The following is a 19335-nucleotide window of genomic DNA, read 5'->3' as shown; positions in this document are numbered from 1 at the left end:
TTCCTGAGGCATCTACAGTTTAATCGGAAATGACAAATACTTACATGGTTAAATAATAATACACTTAAATAATTCAAAACCAAGGATGTGCCATTGATTAAACATAGAGTTAGGAAAGTACACTAACGTTAATTTGTATTATCCTGAGCCTTTTCTTAAACAGGACCAACCCCGTTCTCAGGAGAATCAAGAGGGCTTCACCTACAAACTTCTGATGGTAACTCTAAATAAGTGAATATATAGCTACAAACCTACATGATTAAAAGTTTTTATTATAGAACTTAAATTTATGTCTCTTAAGACACAGTCCTTGTACTGTGAATTAGTGTATTTTTATAGAGCACAAGTTGCATGGTGTTTTCCATCTGATAAAAGTGATTTTGGATTTAAACACATTAAAAAAATGATAATTTCTGAAACCTGTTTTGGCGCTTTTTTCTTTCTTTCACTCTTAAATACACCCAGAGCTTCAATAAAACTCAGTGTCCCCGGGCCTCCTCCTACTTCTGACCCTCCAATAACTCTTGCGAAGTCCAAAGGGCCCTGTGATAACTATGATGATGTCCTTTTCTGGTTAAGATTGAAGGGACTTGCCTCAGATCTCTCAGTTGGAGGGCTGCAGGGCAATGGGAAACCAGGTCTCCAGAACTGTTTGCACCGGGAGCCTGGAGGGCTGCTGTCTATGGGGTCGCAGAGAGTCTGACACTACTGAAGCAACTTAGCAGCAGCAGCAGCCACACTGTGGAAGAAGACCCTTAATCTTTGTCCCTTTGGAAAAGACACCATCCTCTCCACCTCAGCTAAAGCTATGCCAGGAGCCACCCATGTGTTGTACTGCTCCTCTCTTATCCTCCTGAGGGACAGGAAGAAGCAGCCTGAGTCAGCAGAGGTCGTGGAGCAGGGAACTCCACACCTGCTGTCCATCTTCCTAAAATGGAAAGGAAGAGAGAGGGTAACTAACCTGAACAGGGTAAGGGAGCTCAGAGGTTTCTCAGTGTCAGCACTGGGAGAAAGTAAAGGCTAAAATGGGACTGACTGTACAGAGGGCACAGAACTCTCTTTGGAGGTAAACAGTGTGATGGCAATTGATGTTACTGAAAGTTTTGAATATTGCCTTCCTAAACTGTTTGGATAGCTTCCAAAACTATTCACATTTATTTTATCTTCCCAACAAGCCCCGTGAGGTCGCAGGGCGAGTGTTTTATTCCAGTAAGAGAATCTTGTGTAGTTATACAGGTAGGAAGTGGTGAGAGGCCAGGAATCACTTAAACCTTGACTGCAAATCTTGTGCAATTTTTACCCTGCTGCACAGTTCCACATATATGTATATTAACAAAGAAATATGAGTCATGGGGAGAAAAGCTTCTATCACTTTGTATGTCACACTTATTCCTATACTAATATTTATTAATCTCTATTCCTTAGCAGACACTGCAGCTATTCATTCAGTATTGAGCCTCCAATGTCCCCGACATTGCTTTAGATGCACAAGGTTTTAATTAATAAGAACAGGTTTGTTCTTGTGGAGCTTATATTCTAACAGAAGGAGGACAGACCAAAAATGATGATGATCATAAATAAATATGTTAGATGGTGACAAGAGTGCAAATAGAAAAAAATGGCACTGTAAAGGGTTTGGAGAGTGGCAAGTTAAATAGAATGGTCAAAGTAAGCCTCATTTTAAGAAGGTAACATTTGAACAGACTTGAGGGAAGTAAGAGGTGTAGTTACATAACTATCTGGGAAGCCTGTGGGACCTTAAAGTTCATTGTAGACTTTGGCTTTTATTCTGAGGAGAAATAGGGAGCTATTATGGGGCTTTGAACAGAGAAATGACATGGTCTGGTTTATGTGTTTTTTTAACTTATTTAACTTAAAAAATTAATATTTACTTGGTTGCACCAGGTCTTAGTTGTGGCACATGGGATATTTACTTGCAGCATGCAGGATCTAGTTCCCTGATCAGGGATTGAACCTGGGCCCTTGCACTGGGAGCACAGAATCTTAGCCCCTGGACCACCAGGGAAGTTTCTAGTTTATGTTTTAAAGGGTTCTTAGCTCCTCAGTTGCGAGTAGACGATCATGGACAAGAGAAGCAGCAAGGAGAACAAGAGGTCTATTGCAGTAGTGATAGTGGTTCATGCTGGGGTGGGAGTGGTCGGGAATGTGAAAAGAGCTGATATAATTTAGAGGCAGAGCCAATAGAATCTCCTGGTAAAGTTACTGTGAGGTGTGAGAGTGAAAGAGGAATCAAAGACACTTCTAAAATTTTTGGCCTGATGAAAGAATAGAGTTACCATCAATTGAAGTCAAGAAGAATAACACTCAACTTCAGAGCACATTATCCATATGGAGAGTCCAATGTCAGGAGCACAGCTGGTAATAAGGCAGGCCATCATCTGGAATTCCATCATCTGGAATAGCTCAACTGGAATTCCGTCACCTCCACTAGTTTTGTTCGTAGTGATGCTTTCTAAGGCCCACTTGACTTCACATTCCAGGATGTCTGGCTCTAGGTGAGTGATCACACCATCGTGATTATCTTGGTCATGAAGATTTTTTTTTTAAATTTTATTTATTTTATTTATGAAGTTTTTTTGTACAGTTCTTCTGTGTATTCTTGCCACCTTGGACACTGTGGCCATGGCCATTGTTCCTTGAATTCTGCAACATGGCAACTCTGCCAGTGCAGTGGTATTTTGGGGGAGAAGAAGCATTTTAGTTTGGGATGTGTTAAGACTGAGACATACAGAAGGCAGTTGAATGTAATAGTTGAATATTCGTTGTACCGGTCATTGTACCAGCACAGTGTGGAGGGGCAGGAGATATGGTGATGAACAAAGACAGACCCTGAACTCACGGAGCTTCCATTTTAATAGTGGAGACACAGAATAACTACAATAACAACAACAAAAAAATATAAAATTACAACTGTGACAGTTTTTAAGAAGAAGATGCAGAAGAAAGAGCTTTCTTGGTAGGTGGAACTGGATGTGGAGAGGTTATAGGAACTGAGGAAATGTGGTGAGCATAGGGGTTGAAAGAAGGCTAACTTGACCAGGGAGCATGAGGAAGGTCACAGAAGAGACAAGGCTGAAAGGCCAGTGGAAGTGAGACAAAGTCTCTTAAGCTATGTTAAGAACTGCCCTCTGATTCATTCAGTTAGTTCAGTTCATTTGCTCAGTCATGTCCGACTCTTTGCAATCCCATGGACGCCAGGCCTCCCTGTCCATCACTAACTCCTGGAGTTTACTCAAACTCATGTCCATGGTGTCGGTGATGCCATCCAACCATCTCATCCTCTGTCCGCCCCTTCTCCTCCTGCCTTCAATCTTTCCCAGCATCAGGGTCTTTTCAAATGAGTCAGTTCTTCCCATCAGGTGGCCAAGGTACTGGAGTTTCAGCTTCTGCATTAGTCCTTCCAATGAATATTCAGGAATGATTTCCCTTAGGATGGACTGGTTGGATCTCCTTGCAGTCCAAGGGACTCTCAAGAGTCTTCTCCAACACCACAGTCAAAAGCATCAGTTCTTCGGTGCTCAGCTTTCTTTATAGTCCAACTCTCACATCCATACATGACTACTGGAAAAACCATAGCTTTGACTAGATAGACCTTTGTTGGCAAAGTAATGTCTCTGCTTTTTAATATGCTGTTGAGGTTGGTCATAACTTTCCTTCCAAAGAGCAAGCGTCTTTTAATTTCAAGGCTGCAGTCACCATCTGCAGTGATTTTGGAGCCCCCCAAAATAAAGTCTGACACTGTTTTCACTGTTTCCCCATCTACTTGCCATGAAGTGATGGAACCAGATGCCATGATCTTAGTTTCCTGAATGTTGAGTTTTAAGTCAACTTTTCACTCTCCTCTTTCACTTTCATCAAGAGGCTCTTTAGTTCTTCTTCACTTTCTGCCATAAGGGTGGTGTCATCTGCATATCTGAGGTTATTGATATTTCTCCTGGCAATCTTGATTCCAGCCTGTGCTTCATCCAGCCTGGCATTTCACATGATGTACTGTGCATATAAGTTAAATAAGCAGCATGACAACATACAACCTTGATGTACTCCTTTTCCTATTTGGAACCAGTCTGTTTTTCCATATCTAGTTCTAACTGTTGCTTCTTGACCTGCATACAGATTTTACAGGAGGCAGGTCAGGTGATCTGGTATCCCCATCTCTTGAAGAATTTTCCGCAGTTTACTGTGATCCACAGAGTCAAAGGCCTTGGGTAGTCAATAAAGCAAAAGTAGATGTTTTTCTGATTCACTACTATTTATTTATTATTTTTGGGATTTATTGAGGTATAATTTACAAACAGAACAATTCATTTTTTAGGCATACCATTCTATGAATTTTCACTACAATCAAGTTATGGGCAATTTCCATCACTTTCATCAGAAAGTCATCTTATGGCCCTTTACAGTCAGTTCTCTGCCTCCAGTCCCAGGCACCACGGGTCAGATTTTCATTTCTACAGAGTGTCATATTAATGGACCTGTGCAGCTTGTAGCCTTTTGAATATAGCTTCTTTCACTTGGCATTGTGCTTTTGAGAGTCATCTATGTTGTGTGTATCAGTAGTATTTTTTAAATTGATGATTAGTGTTCTATTGTATGGATGTTTGTTTATACACTCAGTAGTTAATGGACATTTGCATTTTTTCTAGTTTTTGACTAGTATCAAAATAGCTATTACAAACAGTAGTGTACAGGTTTTTGTGTGAACATGCATATTCATTTCTCTTGGGTCAATACCTAGATGGGACTGCTGAGTCTTAGGGTTTTACCTTCACAAGAAGCTACCAAACTGTTTTCCTAAGTGGCTGTAACATTTTGCATTTCTATCAACAGTATATTAGAGTTCTTATTGTCTCATATCTTTGCCAGCACTTGCTATTGTATTTTTTATTTGAGCCTTTCTAATAGACGTGTTCCTGGAGAAGGAAATGGCAACCTACTCCAGTATTCTTGCCTGGAGAATCCCATGGACAGAGGAACCTGCCAGGCTACAGCCCATGGGGTCACAAAGAGTCAGACGCAACTGAGTGACTAACAACAACAGCAATAGATGTGTAGTGGGATCTCACTGTAGTTAATTTTTTTGTGATGCTGATGTTAATTTTTTTTTTAATTGAAGTATAGTTGATTTGCAATGTTGTATTAGTTTCTGGTATCCAGCAAAGTAATTCAGTTATACATATATATACACATATATCTATTTTCTTTTTCACATTCTTCTCCATTATGTTAATACAGGATATTGAATATTGTTCTTTGTGCTATAGAATAGGACCTTGTTGTTTATCCATTCTATATATAATAGTTTGCGTTTGCTAGACTCAAGTTCCTAATGCAACCCTCCCCGACCCTCTGTTCACTATAGTTTTAATGTGACTCTCCCTCTTAATTAATGGTGCTGAGCATATTTTCATGGATTTATTTGTGTATCCAAGTCTTTGGCCATTTGAGAATTGGGTTGTGTTATTATAGAATTGTTGAAAGTTTTTTGTACATTCTGATTACTAGTCTTTTTATCAGATATATCGTATCTGATATATGTCTTGAGAAATAGTAACATATGTGTGATATATATGGGTGTCAATGTCTTGTATTTTTATTCTCTTTAATAACTTTTTTTTTCATAGCATGCATGACCTGGTTTCTCATGTCTCTTCCCTTTTTTCTCTATTATGCTCACTTTCTCAACCCAACTTTTGGGCATAATGTAAATAAGAACTTGGGCTAACTCACTGCTCAACCTTTCTTCTTCCCTACCCTCCTTACCACAATTAAAGAAGAGTCTAAATTGCTTCTGGGTAGCTTTTGGATTCGATAATCGTTCATTCACAGAAACATTATTTTTATATATTAAATCACTGAGCTTCCTATGCAAATATGAGAATTAACCCTCCCTAAACATTAAAATTCAAAGTTAATGTTTATGGTTTGGGTCTGGAAGACAGACCTAGATGGGTACATGTTTAGATTATTAAGGGGAAAAAAAAAAGCATACTTCACTTTTTCCTGGCCTGATTTATTTAACAAATAATCCAAAGTTAAAACTGAGAAACAAAAGCGTGCCCCCTGTAGTTCAATCAGCCTTTTCCTTCTCATTAAAAACACACCCATGGGGATGTCCCTGATGGTTCAGTGACTAAGGGTCAATCCCAGGGTTTGATCCCTGGTTGGGGAACTAAGATCCCATAGGTCTCAACATGAGTTTGCATGCTGCGACTGAGATGCAGCACAGTGAAATAAATAAAAATATATATTAAAAGGCACAACCGACCCTTATTGCTTTATTCTTTGTGCCAGGCATGGAGCTAGGCACTGGGGACAATGATATGGATAAGACTCACATCCTACCTTGAGGAACTCAGATCATGCAGGAGGTAGACCCTTTGACTGATCCAGTTATAATACAGTTTGTTAAGTGCTCTGGTGGAGGCATAGGCCAGGCTCATTGAGAACCTGGTAAGTGTTCAGTTAATCACTCAGTCTCTCAGTTGTGTCCAACTCTGCGACCCCATGGACTGCAGCATGCCAGGCCTCCCTGTCCATCACCAACTTCCAGAGTTTACTCAAACTCATGTCCATTGAGTCAGTGATGCCATCCAACCATCTCATCCTCTGTCCTCCCCTTCTCCTCTTGCCTTCAATCTTTCCCAGCATCAGGGTCTTTTCAAATGAGTCAGCTCTTCGCATCAGGTGGGCAGGGTACTGGAGTTTCAGCTTCAGCATTAGTCCTTCCAATGAACATTCAGGGCTGATCTCCTTTAGAATGGACTGGTTGGATCTCCTTGCAGTCCAAGGGACTCTCAAGAGTTTCTCCAACACCACAGTTCAAAAGCATCAATTCTTTGGCGCTCAGCTTTCTTTATAGTCCAACTCTCACATCCATACATGACCACTGGAAAAACGATAGCCTTGACTAGATGACCTTTGTTGGCAAAGTAATGTCTCTGCTTTTAATATGCTGTCTAGGTTGGTCATAACTTTCCTTCCAAGGAGTAAGCATCTTTTCATTTCATGGCTGCAGTCACTATCTGCAGTGATTTAGAAGCCCCAAAAATAAAGTCTGACACTGTTTTCACTGTTTCCCCATCTACTTGCCATGAAGTGATGGGACTGGATGCCATGATCTTCGTTTTCTGAATGTTGAGTTTTAAGTCAACTTTTCACTCTCCTCTTTCACTTTCATCAAGATGCTCTTTAGTTCTTCACTTTCTGCCATAAGGGTGGTGTCATCTGCATATCTGAGGTTATTGATATTTCTCCTGGCAATCTTGATTCCAGCCTGTGCTTCATCCAGCCTGGCATTTCACATGATGTACTGTGCATATAAGTTAAATAAGCAGAGTGACAACATACAACCTTGATGTACTCCTTTTCCTATTTAGAATCAGTCTGTTGTTCCATGTCCAGTTCGAACTGTTGCTTCCTGACCTGCATACAGATTTCTCAAGAGGCAGGTCAGGTGGTCTGGTATTCCCATCTCTTTCAGAATTTTCCACAGTTTATTGTGATCCACACAATCAAAGGCTTTGGCATAGTCAATAAAGCAGAATTAGATGTTTTTCTGGAACTCTCTGGGAGAAGGCAATGGCACCCCACTCCAGTACTCTTGCCTGGAAAATCCCATGGACAGAGGAGCCTGGTGGGCTGCAGTCCATGGGGTCGCTAAGAGTTGGACACGACTGAGCGACTTCACTTTCACTTTTCATTTTCATGCATTGGAGAAGGAAATGGCAACCCACTCCAGTGTTTTTGTCTGGAGAATCCCAGGGACGGAGGAGCCTGGTGGCTGCCATCTATGGGGTTGCACAGAGTTGGACACGACTGAAGCGACTTAGCAGCAGTAGCAGCAGGTGGAACTCTCTTGCTTTTTTCTGATGATCCAACGGTTGTTGGCAATTTGATCTCTCGTTCCTCTGCCTTTTCTAAAACCAGCTTGAACATCTCGAAATTCTCGGTTCATGTACTATTGAAGCCTGGCTTGGAGGATTTTGAGCATTACTTTACTAGCGTGTGAGATGAGTGCAGTTGTGTGGTAGTTTGGGGATTCTTTGGCATTGCCTTTCTTTCAGACTGGAATGAAAACTGACCTTTTCCAGTCCTGTGGCCACTGCTGAGTTTTCCAAATTTGCTGGCATAATCAGTGAAGCACTTTCACAGCATCATCTTTTAGGACTTGAAATAGCTCAATTGGAATTCCATCACTTCCACTAACTTTGTTCGTAGGGATGCTTCTTAAGGCCTGATAAGTGTAGGCTCTGCTTTAAGTGCTTTACATCTGTTAACCATTTAATCCTATTATAATTCTTTGAGTTTGGTACAATAATTCTTCCCTTTTACAGATGAGGAAACAGATAGGAAGGCTACGGTTACACAGGTAGAAAGTGATGGAAGTATGTGCAAAATAGTACGGAATCACAGTGAAGGAAGGAGTACCTCTGCCTCAGGTATGTGGAAAAAACCTAGCTGGGTGTGCAAACGATGATGAACTTTGAAAGAAAAGGAGGAATGTTTTCCAGCACTTCTTCAAGGCAGAATCACTAAGTGCTAAAGTACAGAACTTGTGAAGGAGTTTGGGGATTTATACGTATATACATATACATGCATGCTCAGTTGTGTCCGACTCTTTTGCAACCCCATGGACTGTAGTCCTCCAGCCTCCTCTGTCCTTGGAATTTTTCAGGCAAGAACACTGGAGTGGGTTGCCATTTCCTTCTCCAGGGGATCTTCCTGAACAAGGGATTGAAACTGTGTGTCTTGTATCTCCTGCATTCGCAGGCAGATCCTTTACCACTTGTGGCACCTGGAAAGAGAGGGGCTGCTACTTTTGGGTTGCAGGAGGCGGGGACCATCTTCATCTCTCATTTTTGTGCACAGTTGGGGATGGTAAGAAATCACAGACTCTGAGGGACTGGCAGGAACCTTAGATCTTTTGTTCCCTTTCACTTCTACAGACATGGAGACAGAGGTCCAGAGAACTCCAGGACTGAGAACACCACTCTTCCCCCCTGCTCCTACCCCCCTTTTTTCCCCTTGCTGTATTAATGCTAGGGAATCTGAGGACTGAGTGATTAGGTGTAAAAGTAGGGGTGGGGGGTGGTTGTTCCAGGGCACTGGATCTTCATCACCTCCCTGGTGGTTATCTGCCCAGACTGGTCCCTGCTTCCTTTCCCATCTCTGAGGAAGACATCTGCTAGCCCTGGCCCCAAGACCCAAGGCCACTGAGCTTGCTGTTTCCGACTTTTTCCCGGGCTGACTGGTCACCTGCTGACCTGCTGGTTAGTAGCTGTGCAGACAGATCTGTCTGACCTTAAGGGATGTACTGGCTCCACCCGCAGGACCATGGGTCTTGGTGACCCACTCTCTCCCCTGGCCCTTTGAACTCATCCTCAGACCACTGGGAAGGACAAGTTCATTATTTGGGGTGGGATGAAATAGTTTCTGTTTCTTTGCTTTAGTCTTTACCTGTTTCCTCTTCTAAATGCAAAGCAACAGAAAAATTCTTGCCTCATATGCACAACTTGGGTTTGACATTGAAGGTGGTATCTTGGGGAAAAAGCTGTAGCCCTTCTTACATTCCTTATTCTTCTGTGATTCACTCATGAGATTAGTAAGTTTATGTTATCAGAATTTATTGATAGAAACGAAGTTGATGATATAATAAAAGAGAAGAAAGCCAGCACAAAATTACAGGGAGTACTATTTTTCTATGCATTTCAAATATTGAAAAAAGTTTGGAAAGAATAGGTGAAAACGTTCAAAGTAATTGTATCCAAGTTAGAGTATGCTGTTGATCTCTTTTTTTCTTTTCTGTATTTCCTAAATTTTCTACTATGTGCGTGTATTATTCATGAACGCAGAAAAACAAGAAATATTTTGGGCGGGGAGTGGGCCGGTAGTCGCTAATAAGAGGCAAAGCAGACGGCTCAAACACACACCTGGTGATAGTCTTTCTTAGAACTCGGGTAAGTAATCCATTCTCTGATTGTCCTTGTCAGTCCAAGATTTCATTATTTTGCAGCGTTAGTTGTTTATATGTAGTTCCTTGAGAGAGGTGGGTGGATGAGGAAGCAGATTTCCACGCCAGTAAAACAGGCATGCGGCTTTTTTTCTTCGTCCCTTTGTCTCCTGGCCGCCGTGTTCCCAGCCTTTTGTTGTTTTCTGCGAGGACTTTGATTCAGAATTTAAAGAAAAACAAGTGCCGGCCCTCCGCGCGCCCTCTGGTGTCCCAGTGAAGTATAGCCAGACAGTAACCTGGGAATTTCACGGCCATTTCACGCGGCGCTCTCCCTAGAGACCGTGCGGCACACGAGATGTGTGGGATCTCAGAGGAAGGACTCATACGCCAACAAGCTTGGCAGGCTTAGTCTTTGAAACCATAGGTGTGGAAAGTGATTTTTGAAAAACAAAGTCGGCATGTAAGTAGGTATTTAAAAAAAACCCGATAACGTAAATTCTCAAAGCATTCCGCACAGGTGTTTGGGGTCTAAAACGAAGAAAGTCCCATTTTGTTGTGCTGTGTTAGATGCTCAGTCGTGTCCGACTTTTTGCGACCCCATGGACTGTAGCCCACCAGGCTTCTCTGTCCATGGGATTCTCCAGGCAAGAATGCTGCAGTGGGTAGCCATTTCCTTCTCCAGGGGGTCTTCCCAACCCAGGGATCGAATACTGCTTCTCCCGCGTTAAAAAAGTCACATTTTGTCTACAATTAAAACATAAAAATAAAACATAAATTCAGTACTTTGAATTGAGTGCAAATAAATTCAATGAAAGGGGTCTGAGTACCTGGGTCTGAATACTGCTGATAATGATTTCTGCCACTTTAACCTTTGTCAGTGTAATGTGAAAGTTGATATTGAAGGTTCTTTTTGTCTATAATTTAGTTCTTTGGCATTTTCATCAAATTACATGTTTTTTTTCAAAGTGTATTTCCACTAAAATGCGACCAACCAAAAAAAAAGCCACCAAAAATCAACCATCCAATCAATATAGACAATATTTTTAAGTGTGTAAGGATCCAGTGGTCATGTATGGATGTGAGAGTTGGACTGTGAAGAAGGCTGAGCACCGAAGAATTGATGCTTTTGAACTGTAGTGTTGGAGAAGACTCTTGAGAGTCCCTTGGACTATAAGGAGATCCAACCAGTCCATTCTGAAGGAGATCAGCCCTGGGATTTCTTTGGAAGGAATGATGCCAAAGCTGAAACTCCAGTGCTTTGGCCACCTCATGCGAAGAGTTGACTCACTGGAAAAGACTCTGATGCTGGGAGGGATTGGGGGCAGGAGGAGAAGGGGACGACAGAGGATGAGATGGCTGGATGGCATCACTGACTCTGTGGACGCGAGTCTGAGTGAACTCCAGGAGTTGGTGATGTACAGGGAGGCCTGGCGTGCTGCGATTCATGGGGTCGCAAAGAGTTGGACACAACTGAGCAACTGAACTGAACTGAAGGACTGATAAGTTTGTATGTGTGTGTGCTGAGTCGCTCAGTCATATCTGACTCTCTGTGACACCATGTACTGTAGCTCACCAGGCTCCTCTGTCCATGGGAATTTTCCAGGCAAGAATATGGAGAGCAGGTTGCCACTTCCTACTCGAGAGGATCTTTCTGAGCCAGAGGTTGAACCTGAGTCCTCCCTCGTTTTGGCCCTTCCTGAATTCTTCCAGGTTAGTTTTGCTTCAAGACATATTATGAGCTGGCGTCTCCTCCCTGCTTTTGGCCCTGAATTCTCCCCATTAGTTTTCAGCAGCAGCACCCTATTTCTTATTGGGACCTACCATTGTGAGACAACTCAAGCAAGAGGTTATTACCGAGCCTGGCCAAGACAGGTGACTTTGGTCAACATTTAATGTAACATTTTCACTATCGTCACTGCATGGTTGCAGCTCTGGGCATTATGGCCACTTTCAGGGTTGGAGCGTGAGAAGAGGCAACTCCAGCAAACTCCCCTTTTGAAATTTTCCCTTAAGAAAGCCTCTCCAGAAGCACTCTGGCCATTGTTTCCCAGTGTTTCTCATCCCTGTTGGGTTACATTCTGGAAAACTATCTGGCAAAAATGGTTAGTGATTACAGTATTAATTTTTTTTTAAACTTTAAATTTTGTATTTGAGTGTAGCTGATTAAAAATGTGATATAAAAAAAGGTGGACTGCAAAGGGACTCAGCCATACATATACGATATTGGTTTTTAGTATTCTAGTGTTCTGAGCTGTTTTTACTAACTGAAATCTGTTAGTTTATTACTCCTTTTCCTTAATTTAGCAGTATGTTTTATTTAATCTGTTTTATGTCTGGAGATTTATGCTTGGAAAATTACATACTGCATTGAAACTTCAAATCACACAAAGGTGCATATGTTTTGAAAGCCTTGTGACTAAATCCTTTATTTCAAGTTCTTTCAAGGCATCTCTTTACTGACTTAATTCCAGTTTTCCTCATAATTAAAGAGGTTGCTAGTTTGGATCCTACATTTCTTACAGAGTTTCCTGGTGGAGTTAGTTTAGAACAGCAACTGAGTTGATGGTGAACCCTCATTATCTCACAATTACTAATAGTGACCATATTTCCCAGTTTGCTTGGAACTATCCTTGTTTGTTCCCATTTGTCCCAGTACATTTTATTAATAGTGTGTCATTTGCTTTCAAAAATGTCTTGATTTGGGTGAAAAATTATACAGTTATCTATTACTTGAAATATACATCAAAATGCCACAGCTGCCATTCTTCTCCAGAATTTCAGTCAGTAGGTGCAGGGTTATCATGAAGGCTGAAGTTTGGTCGACTTCATTCAATATTGTATCCCCAGAACAGTGCCTAATACAGAGTAAGTGCTTAATAATTATGAATGAATCAACATATAAACTTAGTGCTTGGAGCTTGGCCCATTGCCACCTGAGCACCTGGACTCTGTTAGCAAGGAACATGGAGGAATGATTTTGGGGTGTAAACTCATGGTGCCTGCCAAAACATGCATTTTAGATTTTGATAGATATTGTCAAATTGTTCTCTACAGGGATTGAGCCAGTTTACACTCCCACCAGCAATATGTGAGAGCATCTGTTTCGCTAACCTCCATCCTCATGGTGGTATCAAAATCTGTATCTGCCAATCTGGTAGTTTTAATTTATATTTCCCTTATTATGGAGAAGGTTGAGTTTATTTTCATATATTTAAAAGCCATTTGGAATTTCTTTCCTGGGAAGTGTCTGTTCATATCCTTTGCCCATTTTCAACTGCATTAGTGATCTTTTTTCTTATCGATTTGTAGGAAGGCAAATAGTTGTCCCCAGTTCTTCATGTCTTTTGAGTTTGTTTTTGGCATTTTTGTTTTCTTAGGCAGAATTTAAAAAATGTATTTTAGACTTAGCTTGTCTTTTATAGCTTCTGTGTTTTACATCATGTTCACCAAGGCTTTCCCTACTTCCAGATTGGAAAATAATGCTCCTGTATTTTCATCTTGTACTTTAAGGTTTTCTTTTTTTTTTTGACGTGTAAATCTTGATCCACCTAAAATTTATTTTGATGTGAGATTTGAGGTATTCCAAAAGAGTTCCCAGATCCAATTTCAGTGTGTGTGTGTATGTAGAGACTTCCCACATCAACAAGCAATTCTTGGATGCCAGCTGGGTGTCTGAGAATTCAACTCAATTCTGACACTATCTACCTGCAGATGGAACCAGATTCTACGGGTAAAGGGCTCAGGCCCACAAGGTGCAAGCCCAAGTTGTTACCTGTGCTTCTGACCAACCTATTATAAATTGGAGGTTCCTGTGACTCCCTCCTCAGGTTTAATTAATTTGCTAGAGTGGCTTACAGAACTCAGGAAAATCTATTTACTTACTAGATTACCAGTTTAGTATGAGGAATATTGGAGAAGGCAATGGCACCCCACTCCAGTACTCTTGCCTGGAAAATCCTATGGACAGAGGAGCCTGGTGGGTTGCAGTCCATGGGGTCATGAAGAGTCGAACACGGCTGAAGTGACTTAGCAGCAGCAGCATGAGGAATATTAAGTGATACAAATCAACAGCCAGATGAAGAGATCAGTAGGGCTAGGTATGGGGAAAGGGCCTGTAGCTTCTATGCCCTCTCCAGGGGTGCCTCTCTCCATAATCTCCACCTGTTCATCAACTCTGAAGCTCTTTGGACCCTGGCTTTCTGTGTTTTTCTGGAGGCTTCATTACATAGACACAACTGATTAAATCATTGACTATTGTTGATTGATTCAGTCTCCAGCCAGTAGCTCTTCCCTGGAGGTTGAGGGGTGGGACTGAAAGCTCCAACCCTTTAATCACATGGTTGGATTTCCTGACAACCAGCCCCCATTCTTGGGTGGAATCCAGAAACCACCTTCCCTGACCCCTTTTCCAGAACTGAGGACAAGAGATCAAATATCCCACTGCTCTTACTGCTCAGGAAATTCCAAGGGTTTGGGAAGCTGGGAGCCAGGAATTGTGGATGAAGACCAAATTTATTTGGGAAGCATATTTGAGAAAAGTATAAATCATATATGAGAAATGTATAAATATATATGAGTGTATAAATATGAGAAATGTACAAATCATAACATCACAGGTATGAATCCAATCTAATCCTCTTTATTGAATATTCTACCTTTTTCTCAAAAATGGAAACTCTGAAGTGTTCCTGGATTTTAGGGTTTCCATTTCCTAAAGGAATTGGTGCTTTTGAACTGTGGTGCTGGAGAAGACCCTTGAAAGTCCCTTCGACAGAAAGAGATCAAACCATTCAATCCTAAAGGAAATCAACCCTGAATGTTCACTGGAAAGATTCACACTGAACCTGCCAGTACTTTGGCCACCTGATGCAAAGAGCTGACTCATTGGAAAAGACCCTGATGCTGGGAAAGATTGAGGGCAGGAGCAGAAGGGGATGACAGAGGATGAGATGATTGGATGGCATCACTGACTCAATGGACATGAGTTTGAGTAAACTCCGGGAGATAGTGGAGGACAGGGAAGCCTGGTGTGCTGCAGTCCATGGGGTTGCAATGAGTCAGACACGAGTGAGTGACTGAACAACAACAACAATTTCCTACAGCCAATACTATTAACATTTTAGTAAATTTTAGGAAAAGGCATTTAAGGGCAAAGCAGTCAGGATGAAAATTTAATCTTTAACTTCATGTCTTTACACCTGTTCATTTTATAATAATGCTACTTTTGTTAAGCACTTATGTAGCAAGTATAATATACACAGAAGGTTGTATAAAACATACATGGAGAGTTTAAAGAATAATGACAAAATGATACTTCCATTACCTGGGTTAAGAAATGAAACATTGCAGTGACTTGAAATTCCCTGTGTGTGTGCTTCTTTGATTGTATTTTCCATCCTCCTCCTCAGCAGATAACCATTAGTCTGATTTTTGGGGGTTAATTTCCCATTGATTTGCTTTATATGTTTACCACCTGTATGTATCATTAGGTAATATATTGTTCAGATTTTTGACAGCTGAGTGGCAAGTGCAGTCATTGTGGCAGGGTCTCAGAAGATAAACTGAACAGATCTCCAGGTCAAGTTTGGTTTCAGCAACTGAGAGAACCCAAGCGCTCCTTCTGGAAAGCCAGGGGTCAGATCAAGAGTGAGTTCTGGGAACCACAGGATATGCCACAGTTGGACCATCTGGTGGAGTTTTAAGTAGTTTAGGTCAGGTAACAGACATCTGCAGGAACATAGTCAGGCGATGGACATCTTCTCTCTCTCATACTTTCCTACCTGTATGGCCCCTCCCCGGCTCTCTAGAGCAATGGTCCCCAACCTTTTTTGGTACTCATGACCAGTTTTGTAGGGGGGCAGGTATGGTTTCGTGATGATTTAAACACATTACATTTATTGTGCACTTTATTTCTGTTGTTAATACAATGTGATACATAATGAAATAATTACACAACTCATCATAATAAAGGATCAGTGGGAGCCGCTAATCTGACAGGAGGTGGAGCTCAGGTGGTAATGCTAGTGATACAGAGCGGCCGTAAATATAGATGATGCTTAGCCCACCCTGCAGCCTGGTTCCTAACAGGCCACAGGCTGGTAGCAGTCCATGGCTGGGGGGTTGGGGACCCCTGCTCTAGAGGATATCAAAACTGACCCCTTCTGTAAGGTGAAGGGAATCTCCTCAGCTCATCCAAACATCAGACCATGGTTGGTGTGTTCATCTTCTACTGCCATGTAACAAATTCCCATAAATATAACAGCCTGAAACAGCACACATTTATCATCTCATGGTTTCCACAGGCCAGGAACTCAGCATGTTTTAGCTGGCTCCTCTGCTCAGGATATGGTAAGGCTGAAATCGAGGTGTGGATTGACTGTATCCTTATCTGGAGGCTTGGTTGGGGAAAGCTCTGTCTCCACACACCCTCAGATTGTTCAGTTCAGTTCAGTCACTCAGTCGTGTCCGACTCTTTGCGACCCCATGAATCGCAGCACGCCAGGCCTCCCTGTCCATCACCAACTCCCGGAGTTCACTCAAACTCATGTCCATCCAGTCGGTGATGCCATCCATCCAGCTCATCCTCTGTTGTCCCCTTCTCCTCCTGCTCCCAATCCCTCCCAGCATCAGATTGTTAGCAGAATTCATTTCCTTGCAGCCGTAGAACTAAAATCCCCATTGGCTTGCTGGCTCTTGCTGGGGACTGCTCTCAGCTCTTAGAGGTGGCCCTCAGGTCCTTCACCAGTTGCGATTAAAGCCATGGCTTGCAGATGGAGTCCTGTGAAGCACTGCTTCCAGTGGCTTCTCCCCTGATCTTCACACCCTAAACTCTGGTTGTATAAACCTCTGATTCCCTCTATTAAAATGTTTCTATTTGTGTACCTTAGAGTAGCTTCTGTTTTCTTGCCCAAACTCTGATACAGTTGTTTTGCAGGTAATAAGGAAAGAGGGCTGTCAAGTAGACAATCAACATTGTTGGCCATGTTCCTGATATAAGCACACCACATATACCATTGAAGACTTGATTAGTTGACAGGGAGTAGGCAAATCAGATTAAAAGTGTTTTGAATGTCTCAAAATTATATAACATCATTTAAGGTGCAGTGATCAATCCATCAGTAAAACAGGGGTAGAAGATAAGGATTATATTTTATAAGAATGAAATATCTGACCAGAATCAGCAAAAGTTGCAGAGTTTGGCTTTAGGAATAAAGTTAAGACAATGGAGTAAGAGTTTGATTAAGTTCACAGCTGGAATCAGGTACATCACATTAATATTAATAGCAAAAAAGTCAAGAAAGAAAATACTTCCAAAGGGGAAAATAGGACATTTGAAGTTTTGGGGGGAATTTCTGCTTTTGAAAGAAATGGTTCTCAGTTGGTGAAAAAGTCAGTAGACCTCTCTACATAGCTGAGGAGGGTAGCTAGTCCTGCTGCTTTTGATGAATTATTTGAAGACTCATCCACTTAGAAAAAAGCTGTGTGCATTTAAAATAAATCATTAATGATAAAATTGATTGGAGCTTGTGAAAAACCAAACAAACAGGTTATGGTAGTTCCTTTTGAAATATTTGTTCTGAAGTTCTGAAGGAATTGTGTCAAGTTGGGTTTTTAGTCCCATGTAACTGAACTTACCCTAGCCAGTTTCAGTAGGAACATAACTTATTAAAGTCTGATTGATAGCTCAGAGAAACTCTGAGGGGGTCCGAGTCAGACTTGGTAGCCTCACAAAGGTCAAAGTCAAAGTGAAGTCACTCAGTTGTGTCTGACTCTTTGCGGCCCCGTGGACTGCAGCCTCCCAAGGCTCCTCCATCCATGGGATTCTCCAGGCAAGAGTACTGGAATGGGTTGCCATTTTCTTCTCCAGGGGATCTTCCTGACTCAGGGATTGAACCCGGGTCTCCCGGATTGCAGGCGGACGCTTTACCCTCTAAGCCACCAGTGGTAGCCTCACAGCCAGAAAGAAAAGATTATACCGAAGACTGCTTCACAGCATCAGCCACTGAAGACCCTGCTGGAGCACCTGCACTGGGACATCTGCAGCCTTTGTGCTGGGCACCTCCCCGCCCCCCCCGCCCCCCCCCCCCAGAATAATCCTGTACACTACCTGTTGCCTCCTATTGTTCTGCAAGTTGAATTTACATATGGGTGTATCTGATTAGCAAAGCCTATGTCACATGTCGGCAAGCCTAGCTGCAAGAGAGGGCCAAGAAAGTGAGTTTCTGATTTCTACCTTTGAGAGTGGTGCTTATAATGTGGATAAAAAGCCAAACCTGCAAAGAATGTAAAATAGATGCTGGGCTGCCCTGAAGAGGGCATATGCCAAGTGGAAAGAGGACAGACAGGGCTAAGAGCCGTGGACTTTGGAATCAGATGGACCTTAGTCCATTGCCTTCTCCATAAGTTAGCATATGCCCTCTTAAAAATCAAAGTAGAAGAACAGCTCAGAGATGGCAATGGCACCCCACTCCAGTACTCTTGCCTGGAAAATCCCATGGATGGAGGAGCCTGGTGGGCTGCAGTGGATGGGGTCTCTAAAAGTCGAACACGACTGAGCGACTTCACTTTCACTTTTCACTTTCATGCATTGGAAAAGGAAATGGCAACCCACTCCAGTGTTCTTGCCTGGAGAATCCCAGGGACGGGGGAGCTTCGTATGCTGCCGTCTGTGGGGTTGCACAGAGTCGGACACGACTGAAGCAACTTAGCAGCAGCAGCAGCAGAACAGCTAAATGCATGTTGGTGTTGCCAGTGTTAACATTTGGTGTTTCTTGGTGGAGGGAGTCTCTTATCTGTGTATATGTTAACAAACAGGTTTGACGAAAAACTGGCTGAGAAAAGGATATTAATTTATCTAAACATCTCAGTGAAATAAAACAGGAGTGGATGCATTGTGAGAGTACACCATCATAAAAAGGAACTAGGGGTGAGGCAGTGGAATCCTCTCCATGACCAAATTTCACTGAAATCCTCCCTCTATTATTTGGAGAGTGGTAAAAATATGGCTTTACTATGCTCTGTAAGATTTTCTGCATCTGCTACACAGCCAACTCTCCCAGGGGACTGCCCTGGTGGCTCAGACAGTAAAAGCATCTGCCTACAATTCGGGAGACCTGGGTTCGATCCCTGGGTTGGGAAGATCACCCGGAGAAGGAAATTACCCACTCCAGATCCCATGGATGGAGGAGCCTAGCAGGCTACAGCCCATGGGATTGCAAAGAGTCAGATACAACTGAGCAACTTCCCTTTCACTAAGTCTCTTAGAGGATAGTGGGCAGAGTGCGTTGTTTTGGGGCCAAAAGTTTGGCATGTAAATCTCTGCCATGTATTAACTGAGTAACTGTTTTGAGCCTCAGATTTGTCAT

This window comes from Capricornis sumatraensis, chromosome 4 (assembly GCF_032405125.1).
Source record: "Capricornis sumatraensis isolate serow.1 chromosome 4, serow.2, whole genome shotgun sequence".
Lineage (NCBI taxonomy): Eukaryota > Metazoa > Chordata > Mammalia > Artiodactyla > Bovidae > Capricornis > Capricornis sumatraensis.
This window is presented reverse-complemented; position numbering follows the sequence as displayed.